This window comes from Anabrus simplex, chromosome 7 (genome assembly GCF_040414725.1).
Source record: "Anabrus simplex isolate iqAnaSimp1 chromosome 7, ASM4041472v1, whole genome shotgun sequence".
In the NCBI taxonomy this organism is placed as follows: domain Eukaryota; kingdom Metazoa; phylum Arthropoda; class Insecta; order Orthoptera; family Tettigoniidae; genus Anabrus; species Anabrus simplex.
Window position 1 is genome coordinate 90,326,625 of NC_090271.1, and position 12,774 is coordinate 90,339,398.

The 12,774-nt window shown below is 41.9% G+C and overlaps 1 non-coding gene across 1 annotated transcript; it reads left to right on the forward strand.

Moving 5' to 3' along the window:
- The first annotated feature begins 8,314 nt into the window (after positions 1-8,314).
- Positions 8,315-8,391, forward strand: TRNAS-CGA (transfer RNA serine (anticodon CGA)). The gene has a single exon. It is a non-coding gene; the product is annotated as a tRNA-Ser (tRNA).
- The last annotated feature ends 4,383 nt before the right edge of the window (positions 8,392-12,774 follow it).

Here is a 12,774-nt window from a genome sequence, read left to right on the forward strand (position 1 = left end):
CAGAGAGGGTATACGGTTGAGGGATATAAAAGGCTGCTCCAACGAAATGTACTGATTTTGACCCGTCGGTATAAATACTTACTTCCCGTAAGTAGAGGGAAAGTCGAATACGTTTAGTTGAAAGAGGGGAAAGAGGAGTAGAATGTCTTAGACAAGAAAATGATTCCGAAGAAGATATAATTACTTGAGGACAAAAGGATTGACTATCATAAGGGATAGAGTATAAGGGCAATGTGGGTAAACGGAGGAGCTCAACTTCTCTCGAGATAACAGAACGAAAGGCGGTATATAAATCAGGGACACGATTTCCACGTGGAGGTTGTGAAGAATAATAAGAGTGTAAAAGTCGTAGCTTGGGGATAAGCTGAGACCGGGTGACAGTAAAATGTTTGAGGACATACTTAGCAGCTAATGTCTGTCGCCGAATCTTTAAAGGCTGTTCGCCGGCTTCTATTAATAAGGCGTTGGTTGGTGTAACAGATGACGTTACTCTAATATTCGATCAAACCATTGATATCCAGCATTTGTTCAAGGTAATCGAGGATTATGGGAAATATTCCGGGGCTGAGCTGAACCCAAGGAAGACAAAGGCGATGTCGATTGGGAAATTGGGCCGAGTCCAATGGGCACTTCCAGAGTGTGTAACATTAACACAATCAATTAAAATTCTGGGAATAACCTGCTTTAACAGTGCGCATAAGATGATCAAAAAGAACTGGGCCGATGCTTTGCATTCAGTCATGGGCATATTGCAACAGATTAGGTATCGAGCTTTCCACTTGCAACGAAGAATATTGTATGAGAATATGCACTGCTTAAGCAAAATATGGTATCTGAGCCAAATTCTTCCCATGCCACGGATGATTGGTAAACGTCTAATTTCGGTTGTTTGTTGGTTCATTTGGCAAAGATAATTAACACGACTTGCAAAAATTACACGCGCCTTACCTAAATCCCAAGGTGGGCTGGGACTAACTGACATCAAAGAAAAAGCAAAAACCTCGTTTCTAACAAGACACTTAAAGCTCTTTCACAAAGCAGGGTTTCATAAATCGAAGAACTTCCTCACAAGATGGTGCAGTCTTCAACAATGCATTAACCCACCAGCTTATTATGATATCCATCATCAGGCACCGTACGCAAGATATCTGAGAGTCGAGTTAAGTTATATGCCAAAGGACGTCGTCACATCTCCAGTTGTCTCAACGAAAAAGGTTTATCGCTGTATACTGTCTCAACAGTATTTAGCCCCACACATAACGAAAGCAGCCTTGGTAATCAACTGGAAACGAGTATGGAGGAATATCTCCCATCGCATCCTTCCAGACACAGTAAAAGAAGGCTGGTATAAAGTAATCCATGACATTATACCGACAAACAGCAGACTTCATCACATTCATATGATGGAGACGGACTTGTGCAACTTCTCTCAACATACAGAAACAATCTAACACCGACTTACAACGTGTACGCAGATTCGACCGACATGGAATAAATTTACACAGAAGCTGAAGTGTATCATCGGACGTCCGAACACATACATCACACCTGAATGGGTGATCCGCCCTGTATTTAGTTTACAACCACCGCAACTGAACAGTGCTGTCATGTTACTGTTAGGTTATGTCGACTGTGTGCTGAAATCTTCTGAGCCTTACAGTGACCTCGAAAGAATGTCCGAGATAAGTGACTGTTTTAATGTGCATTCAGTGTCCGCAAAGGAAGCGATGGTTGGGAGAATATGCAGAGCAGCTAAGTAGTGTTCTGTAAGTGTGAAGTGCTGGAAGTGCCAAGGGTAAATTAAAAAAAAATAAAAAAATAAAAACAAAATTAAAAAGAAACTAAGATGAACTGTATAAAAATGTGATATACGTTTGTGTGATTCATTCGTTTGCTACTTGTTAATTCTTGTCAAGTACAGATGGGCATTATTGTGATATTCTGAGACTTCAAATAATCAACGAACATTAGGCAATAAGAAGTTGTACAGACGGTTCCTGTTATGTTTTCCTCTATCTAACTGTGAGTTCATTTGTTAAACAGTTTAAATAATTTTATGTATTACCTATTATATGTAAATAAATAGATATTAAAAAATAGAAACACCTACACCAGGCGACCAGTAAAAGAACGAAACCAAGGGAAGGGTAGGGAGTTTCTGATTGGCTAACGGATATTAGGAAGCGTAGCAGCTCGCTTTAAGCGCGCATTCTTGCGCAGGTGCGAGCGATACTTTTCTAACAGTTTAGTGGCAGTAAAAAAATAGTACCGTAGGTTACAGACGTATCTCTCACATGCATTTTGACCACGTTGTAATCTGCTCAATAACTTGCCTCTAGTGTCTCCATAAATCGCGTCACAATAGTCGAAATGAGGGGAAACCAGAGCTTCTACCAGCATTTTTGAGTGTTTCAGGAAATAAGTATTTATACCCGCACCTGCGCAGCATGTGCAATGCAGAGAATGTTTCCTGGGTGATGTTCGTAATATGCGTTTTCCATAACATGTCATCATCGAAAGTAACGCCTAGGACTTTTACTGATGACATGAATGGTATGTTAGTATTAGTAGATTTATTTCTCCAGATTGTACAGTTTTTCAACCAAATTAATCTTTACGGGGAAATAAAGGAGAGACCAACCCAAATGGAAAACATATACAAAACAACCCACAATACAAACAAAACAAGATGTAAATAATGAAAAACCCCATTGAATAAGTCTACGGCAACACGGAAAACAAGGCAAAAAACAAACAAAACAGCTAACTATAGCAGTCCCTACAATGGACGTGTGTCCGAGCGGCGAGCCATTGGTCAGCTGACCGAGTCTTCCAACAGATTCAGGCAGCAGAGCCCCGCCATAGGACGCCGCTCGTGCACACCCATTATCTCCCCCCACTCTGCTATCCAGCAGTGTGAGGATCTTAATTCTCTGCTGCTTCTCTCGTCACTCCCTGCTGACCTATCTTCTCAGCAACACACTCGCTACGACAGGAAGAACAATATATACATCTACCTCACTCCACTGTACTAACTTCAGTTTCCTTTAACTTCTTAATGCAGCGTTTTTTGATAGCCTCTAAAAACTTGTTTAAGTTTCCAGGTTCTTTCCACTCTCTCGCTATCCAGTTAATAATCTTCCGGTCATTGTCCAACACTTTCATGGCTTCCAATTGTCCCTCGCTCATGAATTTCTCTCTCACCGCACCAGTTCCCTTACATGCTATTAACAAATGTAACTCCTCCTTTATCTCTCCATAACACAATAAACAAATTGAGTTGTCGTTCATTCTTGTCCAGCCTTTATTTCTGTGAGAACCCAACATCCACCAAATTATTGCTCTTCTCTCTAATCTATTCACGTTATCTATTGTTACACTTACTATTTGTTTGATTTTAATAAACATGTTTAGGGACGCTCTTCTCCCGCAACCAGACTCCAGCTCCTGTAAGTGAATATCTTTAATCCTTTTTAACGTGTTTCTCCAACAAACTGCATTCCTCCTTTCCCAATCCACCCCCCAATAAATTCCTAACCCCAACCTCGCAATGATATTCTTCACCTTGTCAACCCAATAATATCCGAAAAGAACTCTTCATTTGATGCCGGTAGACCGTTTGCAGGAGAAGACCGCCCTCTCCCATTACCAATCTTCTCCAGTACCCCAACACTCTCTTCACGATATCAACCTCTAAGCACACATTACACATGACTCTGACCGCTGCGTTAGCCGTACAATTTGGGAGGTCCAATACAATTTTTCCATATCTGCAAACAATCTGATTTAATATAATACAATCCTTTTCAACTCCCCATATTTTTGCTCCATATAACACCCTACTTAGAACAACTGTTTTAAATACCATTTTCTTAATTTTGTAATCGATCCCTTGGAATTTATTTTCCAATGGAATGAAATGGCGTATGGCTTTTAGTGCCGGGAGTGTCCGAGGACAGGTTCGGCTCGCCAGGTGTAGGTCTTCCGATTTGACTCCCGTAGGTGACCTGCGCGTCGTGATGAGGATGAAATGATGATGAAGACGACACATACACCCAGCCCCCCTGCCAGAGAAATTAACCAATGATGGTTAAAATTCCCGACCCTGTCGGGAATCGAACCCGGGATCCCTGTGAAAAAAGGCCAGCACGCTAACCATTTAGCCATGGACCCGGACTATTTTCCAATATTCTTATAACTGAAAGTGCTGCTATCCCCCTCCACTTGGCTTGAGTAATTTGTTCGGACCATTTGCCATTCCTATTTATACAAACCCCCAAATACTCTAACTTATTTGTCTCCTCTATTACCTCCCCATTTATCACCCAATGCTTCTTTGTCTTCCCATTCCTGCTTTTCCTACATACCATTACCTTTGTCTTAGTACTATTTACTCTCAACGACCACTTCCTGGCGTAATCCGCAACCTTATGTAAACTTCTCTGTAATCATATCCCCGTCAACGTAATCAATAATACATCGTCTGCAAATATCAGACCAGGGATCTCTATATCACCCAATACAGGACTCGCCCACTCCCTCCCATGCCCTTCTAATATATAATTGATAAAGATCAAAAAAAGGAATGGGAGATAATTTGTATTCCTGTTTTAAACCTACATTTGATTCGATTAGACCACTTACAACCCCTCCTTCTAATCTTATACTACAGTACACTTCCTCATATATGGTCTGAATAGCTCGTCTCATCTTTTGGGAAATTCCCACCCTATCCAATCTCTCAAGCAGCGCCTTCCTACTAACTGTGTCGAATGCCTTTTCAAAATTCACCGCTGTTATATACACCTTGCTTCCTTCCTTCCTCACATACTTATCCATTATTGTCTTCACTATCATTACGTTATCCATTGTTCTACGTCCCTTCCTGAACCCACTTTGGTAGATCGATAAAATAGACGGCTCTTCCGCCCATTTCTTCAGTCTATTCGCTAATGCACCCGTGTACACCTTACTCAACGCATCTAATAGAGGTATGCCCCTATAGTTACTGAGGTTGCTCCTCGCTCCTTTCTTTTTATATAGTGGATATGATACCTTTTTGCCACTCTTTCGGAAAATTGGTACCTTCGAACACCTTATTAAATAACTTCACTATACACTCCCTCATCCTATCATTCTTTATCGCTTCTTTCCAAAATGCATTTGTTATTCCGTTCCTACCCCCCCTTCCAGCTGTTCTATTTTTAGCTTTGCCTATCACTTCCAATACCTCTTCCCCTGATATTTCTTTGTCCAACTCATAATGACCTGCTTCCAACCCCCACCCAATCGCCTCCATCCCTCTAATCCCTTTCCATCAATCCTTCGCACCCTGCATTAATAATTTTAAATTCATTTTGTAAATACTCATCAAGTCTTGTTTTAGTCCCCTCTGTCCATTTATATTTAATGAGATTCATACCCTTTTCTCTGTCACTCGTTCCTTTTCCCAACCTATCCTCATGTTCCCCTCTCCTCAGGTTTATAGCTATCGGGGCATGATACGATTCAGCCCAGTTAATCACTTGCATTTTATTTATGTTCTCCAACATTTTCTCCGAGCTGATTACCAAGTCAATAACACTCCCTCCTTGCTTTGTGATATATGTAAACTCCCCCTCGTTATCCCCGTCTACCATCCATTCAGAATGTATAAATTGCTTGGCGAACATAATTCAAGCAGTTTCTGCCCATACCCATTTATTCCCTTATCTTTACTCCTTCTGATAACTTTCGCCTCTTTATTTTATATAAGGGGTTTAAGTTCGCTATTCTCGCATTCCAGCCGTCCATCAATATCATCCCCGCTTTTTCCTATTTCTCCTTTATCCCACTAATTTCCACTATCAGTTCTTCAAAGAAACTATCATTTGCATATACAGAACCACTGAGGTGATTGTATATAAAGGCCAGGCATACCTCTTCCGGCTCGTCCCCACCTAGGTTAACCTACACCCAAATCACCCCTTCCACCTGGTTGTCTAAAATGTTGCATATTTGCATATTTCTTCCTTTATTAGTAATGCTATTCCACCGGATATCTTCCCCTCTCCCCGTTTTTCTTACTTATATTCCTTACCACAAACCCTTTCCAGGTCAAACTCTTTCCTTCTCCTGACTATGTCACCAAAAGGGCCACAATGTCAAAGTTCTCCACTACTTTTATCACTCCCCCGTTTCCCAATTTACTTACAACCCCCTCAATATTTACAAATCCTATTTTCCAATATAGTTATTTATTCCCCTCTCCATCTTCTACCCTTCCACCCTTAAATTTATTTCCTTCTGTTGTGTTGATCATTCTACTACTCGTTACCCTCGCTCCTTCTCTTTCAACTACCCCTTCTTCCTTTTTATTCATTTTGGCACTCTCCTTACTGTTCTTGTCATCCTGCCCTTTGTTTTTCTTACCCCATCATTCTTTTAAGCTTAGACTCCTTGCCCTACCCAAACCTTCTCGTCGTGTTATTTCGTCTCCTTCCACAGCTCCACTTACGTGAGACAGCACCAACCCTTCCTCACTCGGTGATCTACTCGATGCTCCTTCCTCCTCTGGGCACTGGACTTCGGTCACTCCGTCACAGTTATTCACTACTGCGTCAGTACACTCTGCTCTTGCTTCGACTTTCCTTTCACCTTCATCCGCCAATTGCTCGCTAACCTGCTGATGTCTGTCATCCATTTCCTGGAGCTTTTTCATTCCCCACACACGTGACCACCCGCCGTCTCCATCTACCAACTGACGATCTCTAATATGTGCTCTCAATCCTTGTTTTCTCGCTAACCAAAGATGTTTCCTCAGAATTCTCAGCTCTTTAATTGCTTCACTGCCAATATCACTCTTTAACAATATTTCCTCCCCTTTTGAATTTTCTGCGTTCCTTAGCACAATATCCGTCATCAGGGTGGATAATAGCGACACTTTTATGGGCCTATTTCCCTTCCTTCTCCCCACTCTGTAAACATCATCAATGTCAACCTCGCTGAAATTTATCTTCATTTTGTTTTGTACCACGTCCACCACCTTATACACTAAGTCCACTTTATTTTCTCCGGCCCCTTCTTGTACTCCATAAATAAAACTGTTTTTCCTTCTTCTTTCCTGCTCACCATTAAATCTTCCCATCTTCACCTTTACCAGCTGCTCCTCCAAATTTTTGACCTTCTTTCGTAGTACTTCTACCTCTTCTCTGTTGTTCTCCACCTTTTCCTTCAGATCTTTCATCTCATCCTTGATGCATTGCTTGATATCCTCAGTCTGTTTCGTTAACAGATCCCGTACATGGTCTGTCTGACAAGCCTTCTTCACCAGCTCCTTTATTGCCTCAATTTCTTCCCAGCCAAGAGCGCCCACATTGCCTTGTGCTGGCCTGGGTTCGTCTCCACTCCCCCTATAATTAGCAACACTGCTACCAACACTGCTACAAGCAGAGCTGCCATTAAACCCTCTTTTATATCCTTCGTCTTCTTATCGTTTAAGTCATTACTCTTCCATCTACTCTGCCAACTTCCTATCGCAGCTCTATATTGTTGCACAGTGTTCCCCATTACGCAGCACTCATTCAGCGCATCCGTTCCGTTCACTAGCTTATTCAAGACTGCGTATGTTAGTATTACATAACCTTATGGATGGAATCTCTCGTCGATTGATCTTCGCCAGTCGTTTCGGATATCCAAAGATGAGGGCTTGCGTTTTTGCTGGGTTTAACGTAAGACCACATCTCAAAGACCAAGAAGAAAACTATGTTAGATTCTGAATATTGAATTTTCACGACCGCATTGTAATCGAAACAGACTTTCAACGTATTAGGTCGTGTTACGTACATGTAGTACGTGTTGAAGAGATGTTAAGTACAGAACAAAAATGGCCAGCCGAACACCAGTGGGATCCGAACCCACAACGTCCCGATTTCGCGTCGGTTGCTCTACCAATTGAGCTATGGTGGCCTAGGCCATCTTTGTTCTGTTTGAAAGGATCTGAGCTACAGGTCTGGCACTGCTGCTAGCACACTGTAGAGTGCGTTTAAGTCGCCCGTTGTGGGTTATGTCAATGAATATTGAATTTTCACGACCGCATTCTAATCGAAACCGACTTTCAACGTATTAGGTCGTGTTACGTACATGTAGTACGTGTTGAAGAGATGTTAAGTACAGAACAAAAATGGCCAGCCGGACACCAGTGGGATCCGATCGTGAAAATTCAATATTCATTGACATGCCCCACAACGGGCGACTTAAACGCACTCTACAGTGTGCTAGCAGCAGTGCCAGACCTGTAGCTCAGATCCTTTCAAACAGAACAAAGATGGCCTAGGCCACCATAGCTCAATTGGTAGAGCAACCGACGCGAAATCGGGAGGTTGTGGGTTCGGATCCCACTGGTGTCCGGCTGGCCATTTTTGTTCTGTACTTAACATCTCTTCAACGCGTACTACATGCACGTAACACGACCTAATACGTTGAAAGTCTGTTTCGATTACAATGCGGTCGTGAAAATTCAATATTCATTGAAATGCCCCACAACGGGCGACTTAAACGCACTCTACAGTGTGCTAGCAGCAGTGCAAGACCTCTAGCTCAGATCCTTTCAAACAGAACAAAGATGGACTAGGCCACCATAGCTCAATTAGTAGAGCAACCGACGCGAAATCGGGAGGTTGTGGGTTCGGATCCCACTGGTGTCCGGCTGGCCATTTTTGTTCTGTACTTAACATCTCTTCAACACGTATTACATGTACGCAACACGACCTAATACGTTGAAAGTCTGTTTCGATTATGTTAGATTCTGATTGATTTTGTCTATGGCCGAAAATATTAGATCGGGAGATATATGGAGGTACTTTTGTACATCATCAGCGTAAATATGGTATTTGCAGTGCGTTAGGGTTTGGGAGACATTAATGTAAATAAAAGGGGTCCTAACACCGACGCTTGGGGCACACCACACTGCACAGACCGCAGTGTTGATTTGTTTATCCTATCTTTAACACACTGCTGACGGCCATGCAGGTAGGAATGCAACCAAAGGAGGGCACTGCCCGTAGAAATGGAGGGAATACATTTTCGAGAGCAAAATGTCAATATCAACAGAGTCAAAAGCTTTGCTGAAGTCTGGGGGTACTAAAAATGCCACTTCCTTGTAGTCCATAGTTTCTCGGATGTCTTCTGTGACCTTCAGCAGTGACGTTGTAGTAGCGTACTGTGTGCTTGACGAAAACCAGATTGTAGTGCGTCAAGTAAGTTGTACTGTAAGTCGTCATGTAGTCTGTTATTTGTCTTGCGCGATGAACTCCAGCGCTTTGGATAAAGCAGAAAGTATGCAGATGGCTCTGTATTCAGATGGTTCAGAAGGGGAAGCTACTTTTTCTTAGAGGACATACATTGCACGCTTTCCATATTTCGGGAAATGTGCTGTCTACAAGGGAAGACTTAAATATGTTAATTATTGCAGGTAATATCACATCCAGAATAATTTTTATCATCTCTATTCCTATACTGTCATTTCCTTTCGCCGTTGATTTTATCCGATTTATAGCAAACCTGACTTGTGAGTGGGTTGCTGGACGGAAATAGAAGTTTTTTCTATCTGTTCGCGTCTTTGCATAATTCCCGTCTAGAACTTTCTGTTTCAGGGCTGCGTTTAATGTGCAGTTAGATGAAAAATAATCGTTCAGTTTTTCCAAGGGTATATTTATTTCGTCGTCATCTCGTCCTTTGGCTGTTGAAACATTTGGTTGAATTAAACTGTGACGTGTCGCAGTTTTGCGTTTCTGATCTGCTGGGTCGTAGCGTTTCTCAGTTTCTTATAGTTAAGTATATTGTCAGAAGTGTAATATTACTTGCTCTGCTCTGGACGTCTGTCTGTCACGTGACGTTGCCTACGAGATACACAAGGCCGGGAAATACAGCACACTAGACTCGTCCTCGAGATACTTCCGGCAAGTGCCGCTAGAGTTCTCTTTACTATTCTGTCTCGCCCGCACATTGCAACACGTTCGAATACAAAAAAAACTATAAAAATTCATTAAAATTAGTAATTTCAGAAGGCAGCAAACAGATATGAGATCAAAGATAGACCAAGAGTAATTGTTTGACTTATTTCCTACAACGTATTTCTTACAATATGCTTAAACGAAATAATTCACGAAAGAAGCAGAGAAATCTAATAGCGAGTTTGTCACTTCTTGCCGATTAATTTAATTGTGCCTCAGAGTATTTATTAAGCGGATCGAGATTGCGGTCATAAATAACTTTGGGTTTAATCGTCCTTTCACCAATTATCAGCGATCCAATCTTTTCCTCCGCACATCTGATATTTTGACATTCGTATTGATGCCGTTGTTTGGTGAGCGATGTTATGCCCGTTACGCAAATAATTAGCGTCGTTTCACCGTATTTCTCTTTTTTCTCCCCGTAAAATTAAATTTGTGTTCGCCTCTATGGTGTAGTGGTTAGTGTGATTAGCTGTCACCCCCGGAGGTCCAGGTACGATTCCCCGCCATGCCACGAAATTTGAAAAGTGGTACGAGGGCTGGAACGGGGTCCACTCAGCCTCGGGAGGTCAACTGAGTAGAGATAAGTTCGACTTCCACCTCAGCCATCCTGGAAGTGGTTTTCCGTGGTTTCCCACTTCTCCTCCAGGCAAATGCCAGGATAGTACCTAATTTAAGGCCACGGCCGCTTCCTTCCCTCTTCCCTGCCTGTCCGTTCCAATCTTCCCATCCCTCCACAAGGTCCCTGTTCAGCATAGCAGGTGAGTCCGCCTGGGCGAGGTACTGGTCATACTCCCCAGCTGTGTCCCCCGACCCAAAGTCTGGTGCTCCAGGACACTACCCTTGAGGCGGTAGAGGTGCGATCCCTCGCTGAGTCCGAGGGAAAAACCTACTCTGCAGGGTAAACGGATGAAGAAAGAAGAAGAAAATTAAATTCGTTCTAACAGGAATAAAGCTCCTAAATGACCAATTTTAGCATGCTTTTCAATTTGGTTTGCTTTTTGGTCAAGTTCAGATACCGTAAAACTTTTTTTCTGATTTCATTACCCGTATCCTACTTCTCAATTTACAGATTATTTTCAGTAATCTGGTATTTAATATTCTCATCCGTATATTTTTTAGATTTAACAGAGATACTCGTAGATTTTCCTTGATATAGAAACGAGACTTTTACTCCTTTTTCGTTTGTGGCTGACGTATGTAGATAAGGTATGTTCATCGTTATCTGAATCGGAACTTTTACTAAATTTTGATGAGCTGGACGCTTCTTGCGTTTGACATTTTTCTGTTTGTGAACAGGATACACAATGAAAACAGAAGGATGTTTAATTGATGTGCTTACACTGAAATCTGTTTAATGAGAAGAATTGCTAGGTACCTAAAGAGATCCCACTATATACACCTTGCGTAGAAATAGTTTGCTTCCATTTCTCCCTTAAACCGCACTCGGAAGGGAAACTATGGAACGTCAATTTTCATGCTTTTTTAGTGTCATCCGAAATACAGAGAGGTACACAACAGTGCACCTTCTTCTCAAACCTCACAGACACTCACCGACAGAAACAATATTCACAATAAATTGCACAAAATCAACACAGTATGGGAGACACGAGAGAAACCTCCCAGTAGGGTGTATTTGCATGCGATATTGTTATACATCCGGGTGTCTCCTGGGCAACGGACTAGGACTCTTCCTAGACGGCTGATTCTCTCACACCAGAAGTAACAGAGTTATTTAATATGAGATCCAACAAACGGTTCTTTTCAGAACCAACCTTAACAGTCATTTCTGTTAACATTGAAGGCATAACATCTTGTAAAGAACAACTTTTGTATGAACTTTGTCGCGACAAGCAGTGTGATGTTCTATGTGTTCAGGAAACACACAGAGATATGAAGCAGAAACGCCCATTTGTTCCTGGCATGAAACTGATCGCTGAAAAACCACACGCTCTGTATGGAAGTGCCGTTTTTGTGAAGCCGAACTTAGAAGTCAGAAGTGCTTGCCAGTCAGATGAAAACAATATTGAAATTATCACCGTTGAACTAAGTAACTGTGTAATCACCTCAGTTTATAAACCACCTGCAGCAGAATTTTCCTTCATTCCACCCCACAATTTTGATAAAAGTAAAGCTTCCATTGTTATAGGTGATTTCAACAGTCACAGTCATGTATGGGGTTACGCACATGAGGACAAGAATGGTGAGACAGTTCTGTCGTGGGCTGAACATTTTCAACTCGCCCTCATCCATGATAGCAAACTCTCTCCTTCTTTTAACAGTGGAAGATGGGGACGAGGCTATAATCCAGACCTCCTTTTTGTTAGTGAAAGCATTATGCATACATGCACCAAAGCAGTATGTCCACCAATTCCAAACACACAACATAGGCCCATCATGTGCCAAATTTTGCCACCAATAAGACCTCAAGAAGTCCGTTTTAGGCGAAGATACAACTTTAAGAAGGCTGACTGGGCAAGATTTTCCAGCATATTGGATGAGAAGATTCTGAGTATCGCTCCTGTTCCTGAAGAGTACGACAAGTTTGTTGACATCGTCCAATTTTCTTCAAGGGCATCAATTCCAAGAGGTTGCAGAACCAGTTTTATCAAAGGCATTAAACCTGAAACGGCCAATTTGCTAGAAGAATATTACAAGAAATATGAACTTGATCCTTTTAGCGAAGAAACATCAATCCTTGCACAAAGCGTTCTTTCCTCAGTATCACTGGCTAAAAAGGATGAGTGGATAAAATTAATGACAGATTGTGACATGAGCAGGA